Raw genomic sequence first — 12,120 nt, forward strand, 5'->3', positions numbered from 1 at the left:
AGATTTAAAAAAAACAGTTATCATGAGTAGAAGCAGGTGGAAGATGATGCGATCTTTGTTCGCGTTAAACGTCTACATGTCTGTCAATCTATGTGGCTAAAAAACTGCATGCGTGTGGTTCCCGTTTTTTTTAGTTCATGTTTGCCGAGCTTTTACACGTGTTGTATGACGTTTTCAGGGTATATATAGTGATGAGAACTGGAAACGAATCTGTTGTTGAACGTTAACGCTGCTGTGCGTCAAATTTGCCTTTCTGTTGTCCTTGTTGTTCAGCTTGCGCTACAACAAAATAGAAGATATCATTGATTTCATTGTCATCAGGCTCGGGCACAAAATAAAATTTGTTCACCAAAATTAAGTGGTCACCAGGCATGTCTAGTTGAATTTATCTGAACATGCTCTACTGTCGGTGGTGAAGATGTTGCCAGTTTAAAGGGCTGCAAGAAGGCACTAGTTATGTTTCTAGGGCAAGAAGGCAACAGAGTATGTTACCTAAGGCAAGTAGTCACAGGAATCCTGGATCAGTAGAAGAAAATTTAGAAAATAATAATTGGTTGGAACATATATGTCACACACTTCTGAGTCACCAAGCGCTTGTCTTTGTCTCCCTTTCTTGTGCCTGTGTAATTTTATTGCGCTAAGTTACTTCTTCATTTATGCACTATGATGATGAACTTGTTTTGGAAAACTTCAAATGTGTACCTGACGTTTGACTCCCTTTTGCATGTAAGTAAACATTATGAACTTGTCGCTGTGAACAGTCATCTCCATTTGCTGTACACTTGTGATATAGGGTTAACAGTATTTGAAGGTTTGTGCATTAAGGCAGGAGAGCAGCACTTGCTGGGTGGCTCATCAATTAATTTGCAGAAAAATGCAGCAGTGTGCAACGATTGCATCACTAATGACCTTGAAAATCTTGTTAGTTATTCATTTGTAAACACCTGTTGTCAAACAGCCTGCTGACTAAAGGTCTGAACACGTTATACAGAATTATAGCAGGTACTACTACACGAAAGAAAACCTGTAATAGAACCTACCAAATACCGTATCAGTGTAGTGGCAGGTCAAATGGCTCCTCAATGCTTGTGTACTTCCTGGGAGAAGGAAAGAAATGTTAAGCTTACACTGACAGCACCAAACCACACAACGTAACTGCCACAGGACATGAGGAGTTGTAACTAGATACAGTCAACCTGCTTAACCATCTCATAGACATTCAACGACAGAATGTACCTTCATGGAGCCTCTAATCTATGAAATTCATGCTGTAATACAAACATGCCAGCAGACAGAATCAAAATTGCATGCATGGAAATTCTCAGGAAAACTATATTTCCTAGCTACCAAAGTCCACTCCTTGTGAAGTACAAGTGACGGTCTAAGCTACAATCAGAAGGTGGAAAATTCGGGATCCTTTCTAGTAAACAACTAACCATATCTCTACCTGTGCTCGGCAATACAAAGGTGAATCACAAGTACTATACTGATAAAGAAAAGTTCAGAACTGCTGCTAAGTGAGTGCTATAAATAAATGATTTCGAATTTATCTTCATGTAAGACTAGGCGTGTTAACTTTCTTTACATTACATGAGAGACTGGTCAGAAAAATATTGCATTCAGTCAATATTGTGATTTGCAAAACAGTAGTAAGAGGTTAAGGTTGGAGACCCTCAGGTGGTATGTTGCGATGTTTCGAGAAATTGTTTCAAGGAGCCTCTTTCCTTAACCCTTTCACATGCCAATTAGTTGTGTTGATTCAAAACTTAGATTCACCGCATTTCTTACATCTTCATATTCATAAAATGCTTACAGAAGTACAATAGATTAGGAGTTTTCAGTTCTTTAGTGAGTTTGTCAAGTTTATGGAATGTGCACTCCATGCAAAAACTCAGTGCAAGTACATCAGATTTGCAAACATAAACTATTTCATGTCTACCAGGCTTGAATAGCACCTATCCAGCCATTCGAAAATTATGACTGGTGCAACACACTGTGAAAAACGATGAAAGAAGTGACATACATACAATTACATACACCAAGCAAAGTACCCAACCATCTACCTTCATACTTCCTTTACTAAAACAATTTGCCTGTGTAATTCAAACATGCAGCACTATTTCAATTAGAAGAGTTTGAAGATGTACGGGACAAATTTAGATATCCTTACTTTAATCAATGCCATTGCTATTAATGCACTATCTTGGTGTATTGAATTGTGTGCATAGCGTCGGAAAGGATTAATCATATTCATGTAATCTTTACTGAAACTCAAGGCATAATACTCATATTTGTTTACAGTTTTGTGATGAGACAACACGACAGATGCGGGAGTTAAAAAAGCATCTTTAAAAATTCTGTAGAAAGCAAGTTGCAGCAAGTTTCTACAACCTCTCGCAATACTGAGCTATTTCCCATGAGTGTTCTAACAGTTCCTTGTAACATGATGCACTGTTTTCACAGACATAGCTTGAATCTTTGTATCTCAAGTTTTGGAAGCAACTTATGAATTGCTATAACAAGCAGATTTGAAGCCCCTACCCAGACTGCACAGCCACTTTAACACCATGTGTAATGAATTATGTCATCCATATGGCACAGTTTCCGATTATATTCCCAAGCATGAATCTTATAATTGCAAGTTATGTAAGAGTGTACCTATGCGATTACTTGGGGACAGCACGAAAAGACGGGAGAAGGCTAGACAACATGAATGCAGGCAAAGAATTTTGTTTACAGACAAACATATATATACTAGGCTTGTTGTCCTGCGTAGTTGCAGCTGCTGGATAGCGGGATAATGTAAACAACAACCGCACAGTTGAACTGCTGTTCTGCCTTTGCTACACTTTGCGTCAAGGCTCGGTCCGAGGTCACCCTTTTCGCACAATGTACCCAGATTGCTCGACGTGAAAAATAAAAGGAAAGTTCCAGCTTTCCCAACAGTCCTCTGACACTATGACTGACCTTGTGAATATGATATAACAGTGGCCACCACACTTTAAGGAAATGTTAGACATGGGTTCAGAAGCTCTCCTCCACTTGGTGATGCCTCGATTTCTTGAGGACGCCTTTTGGTGTTCCTGTGATGAGCTTCACAGCGAAAGAGTGTGCCGATGCGGAAGGCAGAATACCTCCTCCAAACATTGGGCATAGCTCCAGCATACATAACACTAACCAAAGAAAACCCTGCGGTCCAGAAATGAAAGATCACTGTCTAGTGGTAGTTTTTTCCCCGTACGTGAACTCATCTAGCACTGCAGAGAAGACAGGAAGAAAATCACTCTACCCATTAGTAGCCTTACTTCACCTAATATAGAGGAGAAAGTTGCCAATGAAGCAAAATAACTTTACTACACTGGTGCCCACAATAGCTAGTGTTTTACGGTTACCTGACAGTGTTTTTGTCTGTGAGAAGTTGCCAAGCAAGGCTACTCAAGGAGTTCAGCCATTTTTAATGTCTCCTCCACAGTGCCAGGTGTGCTCATGGAAGTAAAACTGCTGGAAGGCAAGCTCCAATATCTGGCTTGAAGGTTTTCTGTGGTGAGCATCGTGCTGGATCTATGCCCCACACTCAAAAGTGTCTTGGCCTTTCCTATTAGCTCACTTGAACACTGAAGTGTGTTGTTGCTACAGGAACACAAGGGCACTACCACGAAGTGGAGGGGAGCTTCAAGACCCAAGTATGGTTGCTTTTAACAGTGTGTTCGCACTGCCTTTTGCCATGCGTTGCCAAGAAGCATTTAACGGAGCTGAACATAGGTGAAGTCTTCAGTCGGAGTACTTCAAGGAAGCCAAGGCCTATCATTGCTATACAATACAAAGGAAGCTGTCAATTCAAGCAAATTGCTAGGGAGAGTTGGAACTACCTTTTTATTTTCAGGGCCAACAAACTGGTCAGGTACGAAAATGTCAACCGGACCAGGTCAGGACGAGAAGTTTGCATCAAGAAGTATGTGCTGGAGATCATAGGAAGTGCAGTTGGTGCTCTTTACAACATCCTACTGCCCTGCAGCAGCAATTATGTAGGACAAACAGGACGACGACACAAGGACTATCTTAGGAAACACGAACAGACCCTCGACACAAGATGGGGAAACAACGTAGCTATTGATGCTGCTTTGTGCAGTTGTATATCAAGTTTTGAGCAATGAAGAATCCTCATGGCACATGTTCAAAACATACAAAACTCGCAGAATAGCCCCCACAGTGTATACACTAGTGTGTATACACTTAATCTTCTAGACAAAGTAAGGTATTTCAGATGAACTGCTAGAGCGTTCTGAACTGGGCTGGTTGGTGCATGTATAGGAAGGAACTGAATGGTGCCATAGACAGGATAAAGGGAATGTGTTGCTGTGCCCTTCACCTTCACTTCATTCTGGCAGTAGTGCTGTTCATTCCCTTCAAAATATTCATATATTTTGGTCATCTGACCACGTGACACAGCTGTGTGCTGAAGCTATATTTTAGCTTGTTATGATACCTTCCAATGTCACACGCAAATCCGTCGAGGCATCTTCACCTATTATAGTAAGCTGAGCAGTGGCTAACAGTGAGCTTAACTGTGGCTACACTTAGTTACCATGGAGCCCATGCATGACAGTGTTAGAGGTCAGTATGCAAGTGTTTTTGCATACTCATAGAGGCAAACTAAACGAAGAATTTTTATTGGTGCATGTTTTATTTGTTGCCTCATATCCCGAAATCTGGTGCTATTAGCGTTTTTTGAACACAACTCATGTGCAACCGAGACAAGTATGAAACAATCCCACTTTCAAGTTGACGTCCTCATGCTGAACCAATTGGTTGCCCCAGGAAGAACAAAACGTCATTTATCTTTTGGATGCATCTGCAACAATTATTATACTTGTATAGGCATTGTCATTCAACCAACATTTGCAATCAATGTCCATAAGGACTGCATATGCATGACAGATATACGATAGAATGGCACAGCTTACCAGAACAAATAGCACAATGCAAGACTGCTTTGCCACTGGTGTTGCAAGCAGGCCCCCATGACTGAGAAACTGAATGCAAGGCGGCACACAGACATCCTTCACTGGTGCAACAGCTGCAAATGAAATACTGATATCAGTTACTTTCTGACCGGTCATCCAAAGCAAAGCACAAACATCTTTATATACAATTACACTATTGCATATAAGCTCGTCACTGAGTTACTCTTATTGCTGTGAGATAGTTCACAGTATTTTATAAAGTTCTAATGGCCTCGTTTAACTTTTTGCAAAAAAAACTTTATGAAGCACTTTCTATTAGAAAAATGAGCTGACAAAAATTTTGCCCTGCATAACTTGCAACACATGCACGCATTTTAGAATTATTGCAGTGATGCGTGTAAGCTGAAAATTAGGCTATGCAACTCGAGACAGTAAGTGTGAACCTCCCTTCAACATCAGTGTTGACATATAGTTTGGTTTGTTTTTACACTTGTTAGGAATATATATAACTTTGGAACGTCCGTAATGCATGTTTGGCCACCACTATTCTATGTCAAGGTTAAGTTAAAAATTACTTTTCGCATGCATTTGTTTTACAATTACGGCCGCATATGGGCAGAACTTAAGCGGCAATCCTCCCTCCCAGAATACGTGATATGCTGACGTACTGCGTCAGAACGTTAATCGTCAGCCTGGTAGCTGTCAAAAAAAAAAAAAAAAAAAAAAAAAAACGAATACAGATTGCCAGGTAGAAAATAATCCGTTTCCTTTGCAATGACTCTTAACGGGTATCACGCGGACAACTTTCAATTGCGATCGTGCACGATTGCTCGGGCTCTACAACAAACGACAGGGCACCGTGTGACACCCGTGTTCCCTACCACTGCAGGTGGCACAAGGTTATGGCAGTAAGCACGCTCCACCGTCATTTGATTGTAATGAAGGGGCATGCACATCGAACATGCTCAATGAGGTCTTCATACATGAGCAATCTTCCAATCCCGGGCGTGAACACTGCGATTATGCACGCCCAGCCAAGGCACTGCGTCCGAAGCTTATAATAATGGCTAAAAATTTCACTGTGATGCAATGCGTCACCGAATATTGGTAACATAACGTTGCACCGCGTCGAGAGAGATACTAACGGGTATAACGCCTTCACTTAATTTTGGAACGCCGAGCACACAGCACAACACAGTACTAACTGGAATGCTAACGTCCGTAAACCAGCGGCCACATTAGACGACAAAGGAGCTACTAGAGGCGTTAACGCCGCTAATATTGCCTACACGTCTCAGTTGTAGTGAGTATGCGTTCAACACAACAAATGAAACACCCCTTTATCACAGACTCGCAATGTCGCTTTGTCAATCCTCATGGCCAAGGAATCTCGTAAAAGAGCGTGCACACACAACGCAATTGAGCCCATCACCGGCCATCGCGGAGCATTTCGCACGCGCGACGTGCACCAACAACGAAAAAAGGACACTTAAATCACTTACTTGTGTAACAATCCAGCGCCGATTCCTTCCTATTTAGTGTGAAATCACAAATGCGACAGGAACACCACCTCCACCGTCCGCCATTAGCGAGTACTCGTACAGTTGTTTGTGCTGGAGGAATCCAACGCAGCGTGTAGGCGCGACGAAGGGGTGGTAAGCAGCGCCACCGCTCAAACCCTAACCTGCTTCTTTTGTGTGTTTACTATGCTCGCACGCGAATAATGTTCAAACAGCGTTATCTATGGTGATATATGTAACTGGCAGTGAGAGTAGACAGTGTCTTTTCGTTATATTCTTTGCGTGTTCATTTTTCACTAGTAACATGTTCAGTTGCCCTCCTCATGAAATTACGGACGGCTCTCCGTATTTCAAAAACGGAGCTCACGTCCGTCTTTTTTACGTAGAATCCCGCCGTTTTTCACAAACGGAGCTCACGTCCGTCTTTTTTACGTAGAATCCCGCCGTTTTTCATAAAACAGAATGGTCTACGTAAATTTTACGTAGGTTTTTGCTGTAAAATTACGGAAATTTTTTACAGTGTAGGGTCGCGCGTATAATTTACAGGCACGGCTCGTAAGAGTACCGAACGTTGGCGTGAGTTGCCTTCGTTTTGCTATTGGAGAAGTCGCCTTGAAAACTGTTCTGGCGATTGCGTGAGCTCGATTTTTAGTACTAATCGCGCTAGTTGCCGTCCATTAACGCAGCTATACGCGCCGCTCTGTCGCCTACAGTATATATAGGCGGCTGCAGCAGCACTGCGTGTATACGCACTTGGCGTATGCGTTCATCACTCATTTTCGCAGCACCCCACCGACCGGTGATCATAACTATATCTCGCGTCGATGGCTAATTCGTTACCCTCACTAATCTTTGACGCACACACATTTATTAAGCGCTCGGCCGGGTGCAGGGATGTATGGCGGCATCCCTCATCTTGCTGCTTCTGCCGGCTGCACACTGTTCTTGCTGCTGGCGATAGCACGCAGTTTGTCCAAAGTGTTTGCACGAGGCACCCGCGCCACCGCGTAGGCGTGCTCCCCTATATAGGCGACTGACGTGAATACGCGCGCGCATTAAGGCCAACGCGAAAAGCTTGCGGCCGCAGCAGCGGTACCGACCGGCGCCGCTAGTCGTTGGCAAGGCTGTGTCGTTCGGGGGACCCGTAATGACGACCCATTAGGCGGTCGCAGGGACGCCCTGAGGGTGCCGCGTTTTCGAGCCTATAGGCCGCGGATGTTCGTGGCGGGGCTTAATCTCAAATTCGTCTTCGCCATTGTCTCGACGTGCAGCGAATGCGCGAGAGGTATGGGTAGGCTCGTGAGCTATTTGTACAACTGTCAAGTGATTGAGCGGTTATCGAGGGCCGCGTCATGGAGCGAGTATGGTTTTGAGCCATGGTTTATCGCTAGAGCGCGCGCAATCCTACCATCGCTCATCCGCCACGCAAGGATATGTAAGGCAACACGTTGTAGCTGCTCGTTTGTGGCACCTTAATTTGCAATTTGTTAATAAAAAAGAAACAGCTTGTGTCTTGAGGCTGTTGTAACGCGCGAGAAGGTGCGGCACATTGCTGACATTGACGACGCTTTGTACCGCTACGTCCCTTGCATATCAATGATGTGAGTTTGTGCGAATAGGCCCCTCGGTCGTTTATCAAAGTGGCGCCAACGGTGTACCGCGTTGTACTGCTGCGGAGGCGTTTTGCGATTTGTTGCGTGGGTTGCGCACCGAGTCGGTCCTATAAGTTATAAGCTGTTATTTTTTCATTTTCATTCGCTCTCCAGTATGTATGGTTTGTTCTGGCGGCTTCGTACGCGTAGAATGCGTGGACTTAGTAGCGTCGTTGTCAATTTCTCGTGAACAGGGTTCGACCATCCTATCCATTTCTAAGGCGCTTGATGTAAGGAGAAAACTGGACTAGTGGTTACATCGTTCTCCGATTCTGATAATAGAAACCAGTTCCTCAGGAATGTGTGCCGAAAGTGATCGCTTAATAGCCCGAGAGACTTGGACGAGCACTGCCGGATGTGTACTCGGCCCATGCTTTCTTTGTCCCTCAGTGGTCCTCAAAACGCTCGACTTCGCCTGCAACCAGCTTCGTGCACGTTTTAAGTTGCTTCCATTTCCACACATTTAGGCTGCCGTAATTCTGTGGCAAGGGCGTCCTGTAGTGACTCTTCGTTCGCCTTGACCAACGCCATATACCGTATTCGGTTTGCCCATGTGGCACGATTCTCTGTCACACGTGCCGATTTGCTTGTGTCCCCCCTGTATAAAAGCGCAACGGACCGCAAATTAGTGTTTTTCGTGCGGGTCCCTTACTTTGTCGCTCGCGTGCGTCAAACTCGTCAATCACGTGACATCACGTGGCCTTGACTGCCGCGAGAGCCACGGAATTCCTTCGGGAGGGCCTTTCGTACTTCACCACCCGGGAATTATTTAATCTTCTCCGGTGGGACCGTGCGGTATGCGTGTATGTTTGTGGCTGAAGTGCGCAACTCTTGGACGACAGTCACCAAGCCGCGGGCGTCGGGTGGTCTTCTAGGAAGGTGTGCGCGTCTTGCTGACGGGGGCGTAATGGGCCCCTCTTCTCAGACGATGAGGGGGAAAGCCAGCGAGGATCGACGAGGCGACTGTCGAGGTTGGAAGGTCGCGCGCAATCGCGGCGCGCACGCTGGTAAATGCGCGCACTTAAGCGATCGCGCGGAGGCCTTTTGTCTCCGTGCGCGGGCGCGCGCTTGGCACGGTCACACGTGAGGGACGGGGGGCAGGTGCATGCATATGCACCTATCCGCGCGAGCGGAGATGGATGGCCATATATCCTCCGGCGTCCTCCGCGTTGCGCAAGACAAGTCAGCGTTCCTTTCTCATCCGAGCCCCGCCGCCAAAATGTAGGCGTATGTATGCGCACTTCTCTATATATGCAGGGAGGCCGCAACAAACACCTGCGGAGGATGTAGGCGTGTGTAATCCCGCTCTCGCTCGCTGGTGTAATAGGTCCGGAGGTGGTGGTCATCGTTTCTTTCCTTTGCGGCGAATCGTCCTTCGCCTCGAGCCCGTATCATTTCGGGCAAGCACGTGCCGGGCGTGAGTCACGGCTCCAGGCGCGGGATGTTCGCTCCGCATGGTCTGCGCTGCGCGCTCACGCCGCCCTGGTTGATGGCAGCCATTATGCGAGCGTCAGCTGCTCCTGCTGTCCGTTGAGTAGTCCTCGGCGTCTTCCACCTGACGCCTGCTACGATTTCGGACAGGACGCTGTGTGGATGCAGTTGAGTTCATCAAGCACGCGGACTGATTCTCATCGTTACAATCTGCCTGGTATATTGGGCGCTTTTTGGTTTCGAAGATGAGGGACCTGAACGAAGCCCTGCCGGATGACGGCACACGCGCAATTTGGCACCTTCGCCTCTCATAGTGCACTTGCAAACGTGTACGAATAGCTCGCAACACTAGCGCGCGCACCTAGCTGCGTTTCGTGAAAATGCAACGAACTGTCGAGCTTCCTTGGGAGTGGTCTGAATGCCGAGCTTTCGCTGGAGTTATTCCTGATTAGGGTTATATGTGCAGGAATGGTAGTTGCGACGCGTATACTCAAGCCGTTTAGTCTTAATCCAACAATTATTTTTTATTTGCTAGTCCTAGAAGTGCGCTTGCTGTTTAAGAAAAAGCGCATAGCATCAATGGGATACAATTCTCTCGAATCAATCGCTCTTCCTCGCTACAGTGTACGCCAGCGAGTCGATATACGGAACACAGACGAAACGCTCGTGTACGGTGCGCGCTTTGAGGCGTGCACGGTTTGAGCCAAGTGATATTCCTCCCACGGATTTCGTTTTTCTTCCTTTTTCCCTCGGTGGTACCGAGATTTTTCTCCGGCGTTGCCGAGGGTCTCGGCCCGAAATCGGCTGCCGAGCCATCCATCACAGCGGCGAATTCAGCCGAGAGGCGCATCCCTCAAGAATGGCCGCTTGCATGCGCTTCCCGTCGACACACACACACGCGCGCTTGCTAGCGCTCGGCGTTTGGCGGCGTCCTCGCGGGGTGTGGGGCTCGCTCTTCTGTTGCCTGGTAAGCCCTCAGAACGCGCGCGCGCTTGTGTATGTGGATGCGGGTCCCTTCTGCCGGCGACCGAATCCATCATGTACGCATGCTTTCCTCTCTCGCTGCTTCCTTGTCGATGCGGGCTCTGAATCCGCGCCGAAAACTGTCGAGGAAAAGGAGCTGCGGGATGAAACGGAAATGGAAAACTCGACTGTTCCTCTGAAGCAGCAGCAGCGGGCGGGCAGGGCTTCGCGGTTATATACGGCGATGAGTGCGCGCACGTCATTCTTTCGCGGCGCCCCTTCTCCGTGAGGATCCATGCGGCGAGACCTTGTGATGCGTGTCGAGAAAACCGAGGCCCTGTTTTTCCTTGTTTTCTAAGCCGCAAGTAATAGTGCGCGTGGCGACGCTTTTGTCTTAGTGGATGGGTCCCGTCTATACACTGAACGGGCTGACAGTTCCTTGGGTGCACCGTGGGAACGCGGATAAGGGTTTGCGCAAGAGCGCTCTCGCTCGTTGATTAGTGTCGATTGGCTTGTGTGTCAGGGACTGCGATTGTTCGGGCACTTTTTTTTTTTTAGTTCTATAAGGCATTCGACGCGATTTTGCATTGAGGCGCGTGCGCAGCCTGAACTTCCGTACATGCAGTAAGGGCAGTGTGTACACCGTCGTAAAATGCGTGCTCTATACCCTGGACCCATTACGCAGATATGCGCTCATCTGTTCGTAGAGCGGGTTTGCGCGTGGCACATATGCGTCGTTTCGCCAACGTTCTCTCCACGGCAGCATACGCACCGGCGCTATATTATAGCCATTATATACTGCAGCGAATCGTTAAGCTCATTTCTCTCGCTCTGTAACCGTACTCCCGAAACTTTTTTTCTAGTTATTTTTCAATCCACGCGTTTCTGCATCAAAAAAATTTGCGTCGAAATCCCCTCCCGCATTTCGCATGACATTGCCCATTTCCCCGACGAAAGCGCTGAACATGCGCATTATACCTCCCCCGCGCCTATATCGTCCGCTTCAGCGTTTTAAATTTTCCTTCCTAGATCGCCTGCCTCGCAATTTTCGGAACATGCAGTCCCGCTGCATCGAAGTATGAAGTATGTAATCGCCGTTAAAGGACTGGAAGCGGAAAACCGCGTGCGCGCGGTTCTTGAAATATCGGGCGGACAGCTGCCCTTTTTTTTTTTTTTTTTTTTTTTTTTTAATGAAGCGAAAAACGAAGCGCGCAAGCAAGCGTGGGCGGGGCCGGGCGTGCACCGTCCGCAGCGTTGTACTATATAAGTGCGCCGCGCTCACTTCAAGCAAGCCCTGGCGGCTCTTATAAGCCGCCTACGCCGTGTTTCCACGCATGCTGGCGCCCTGCAATCTCGGCGCAGGCGCCTTCGCATCCATCATGTTCAAGTGCTGTTCGTGAGCGCGCGCGCGCCGGGAGAAAGTATCGGTGCGAGACGAGGGAACCGCGGCTCCGGCCCCGCGTTCGCCCATTTTAAGTGGCAGTCCATCATGCTGCGTTCATTTTCTCTTCCTTTATGTGCGTAGGTTATGTTTCCGTATCTTAACGGTATCGCTCAACTTTTCTTTCTTTATTCGTGTCAGTGGCGCTC

General features: G+C 47.0%; 1 protein-coding gene and 3 long non-coding RNA genes across 5 annotated transcripts in view; 2 read left to right on the top strand and 2 right to left on the bottom strand.

Moving 5' to 3' along the window:
• Window positions 1-9,232, top strand: part of LOC125943253 (uncharacterized) — a 47,074-nt gene extending 37,842 nt beyond the window's left edge. The window contains exon 3 of one of the 2 annotated variants that reach the window (XR_007465695.1): window positions 9,016-9,232. This is a non-coding gene — a long non-coding RNA (uncharacterized LOC125943253). Of the gene's footprint in view, window positions 1-7,769 lie in introns of both variants that reach the window. The other variant, XR_007465696.1, reaches the window with a different exon arrangement.
• LOC119442335 (apoptosis regulator Bcl-2) overlaps window positions 1-12,120 on the top strand; it is an 88,801-nt gene that overhangs the window by 38,457 nt on the left and 38,224 nt on the right. The gene's annotated exons all lie outside the window — the stretch shown is intronic.
• LOC125943254 (uncharacterized) overlaps window positions 1-12,120 on the bottom strand; it is a 52,053-nt gene that overhangs the window by 34,909 nt on the left and 5,024 nt on the right. The gene's annotated exons all lie outside the window — the stretch shown is intronic.
• LOC125943251 (uncharacterized) lies at window positions 271-6,565 on the bottom strand. Its single transcript, XR_007465694.1, has 3 exons — window positions 6,467-6,565; window positions 4,965-5,077; window positions 271-1,097 (listed from the first exon to the last, which is right to left on the bottom strand). It is a non-coding gene; the product is annotated as an uncharacterized LOC125943251 (long non-coding RNA).

The sequence above is a fragment of the Dermacentor silvarum genome, chromosome 2 (genome assembly GCF_013339745.2).
Source record: "Dermacentor silvarum isolate Dsil-2018 chromosome 2, BIME_Dsil_1.4, whole genome shotgun sequence".
In the NCBI taxonomy this organism is placed as follows: domain Eukaryota; kingdom Metazoa; phylum Arthropoda; class Arachnida; order Ixodida; family Ixodidae; genus Dermacentor; species Dermacentor silvarum.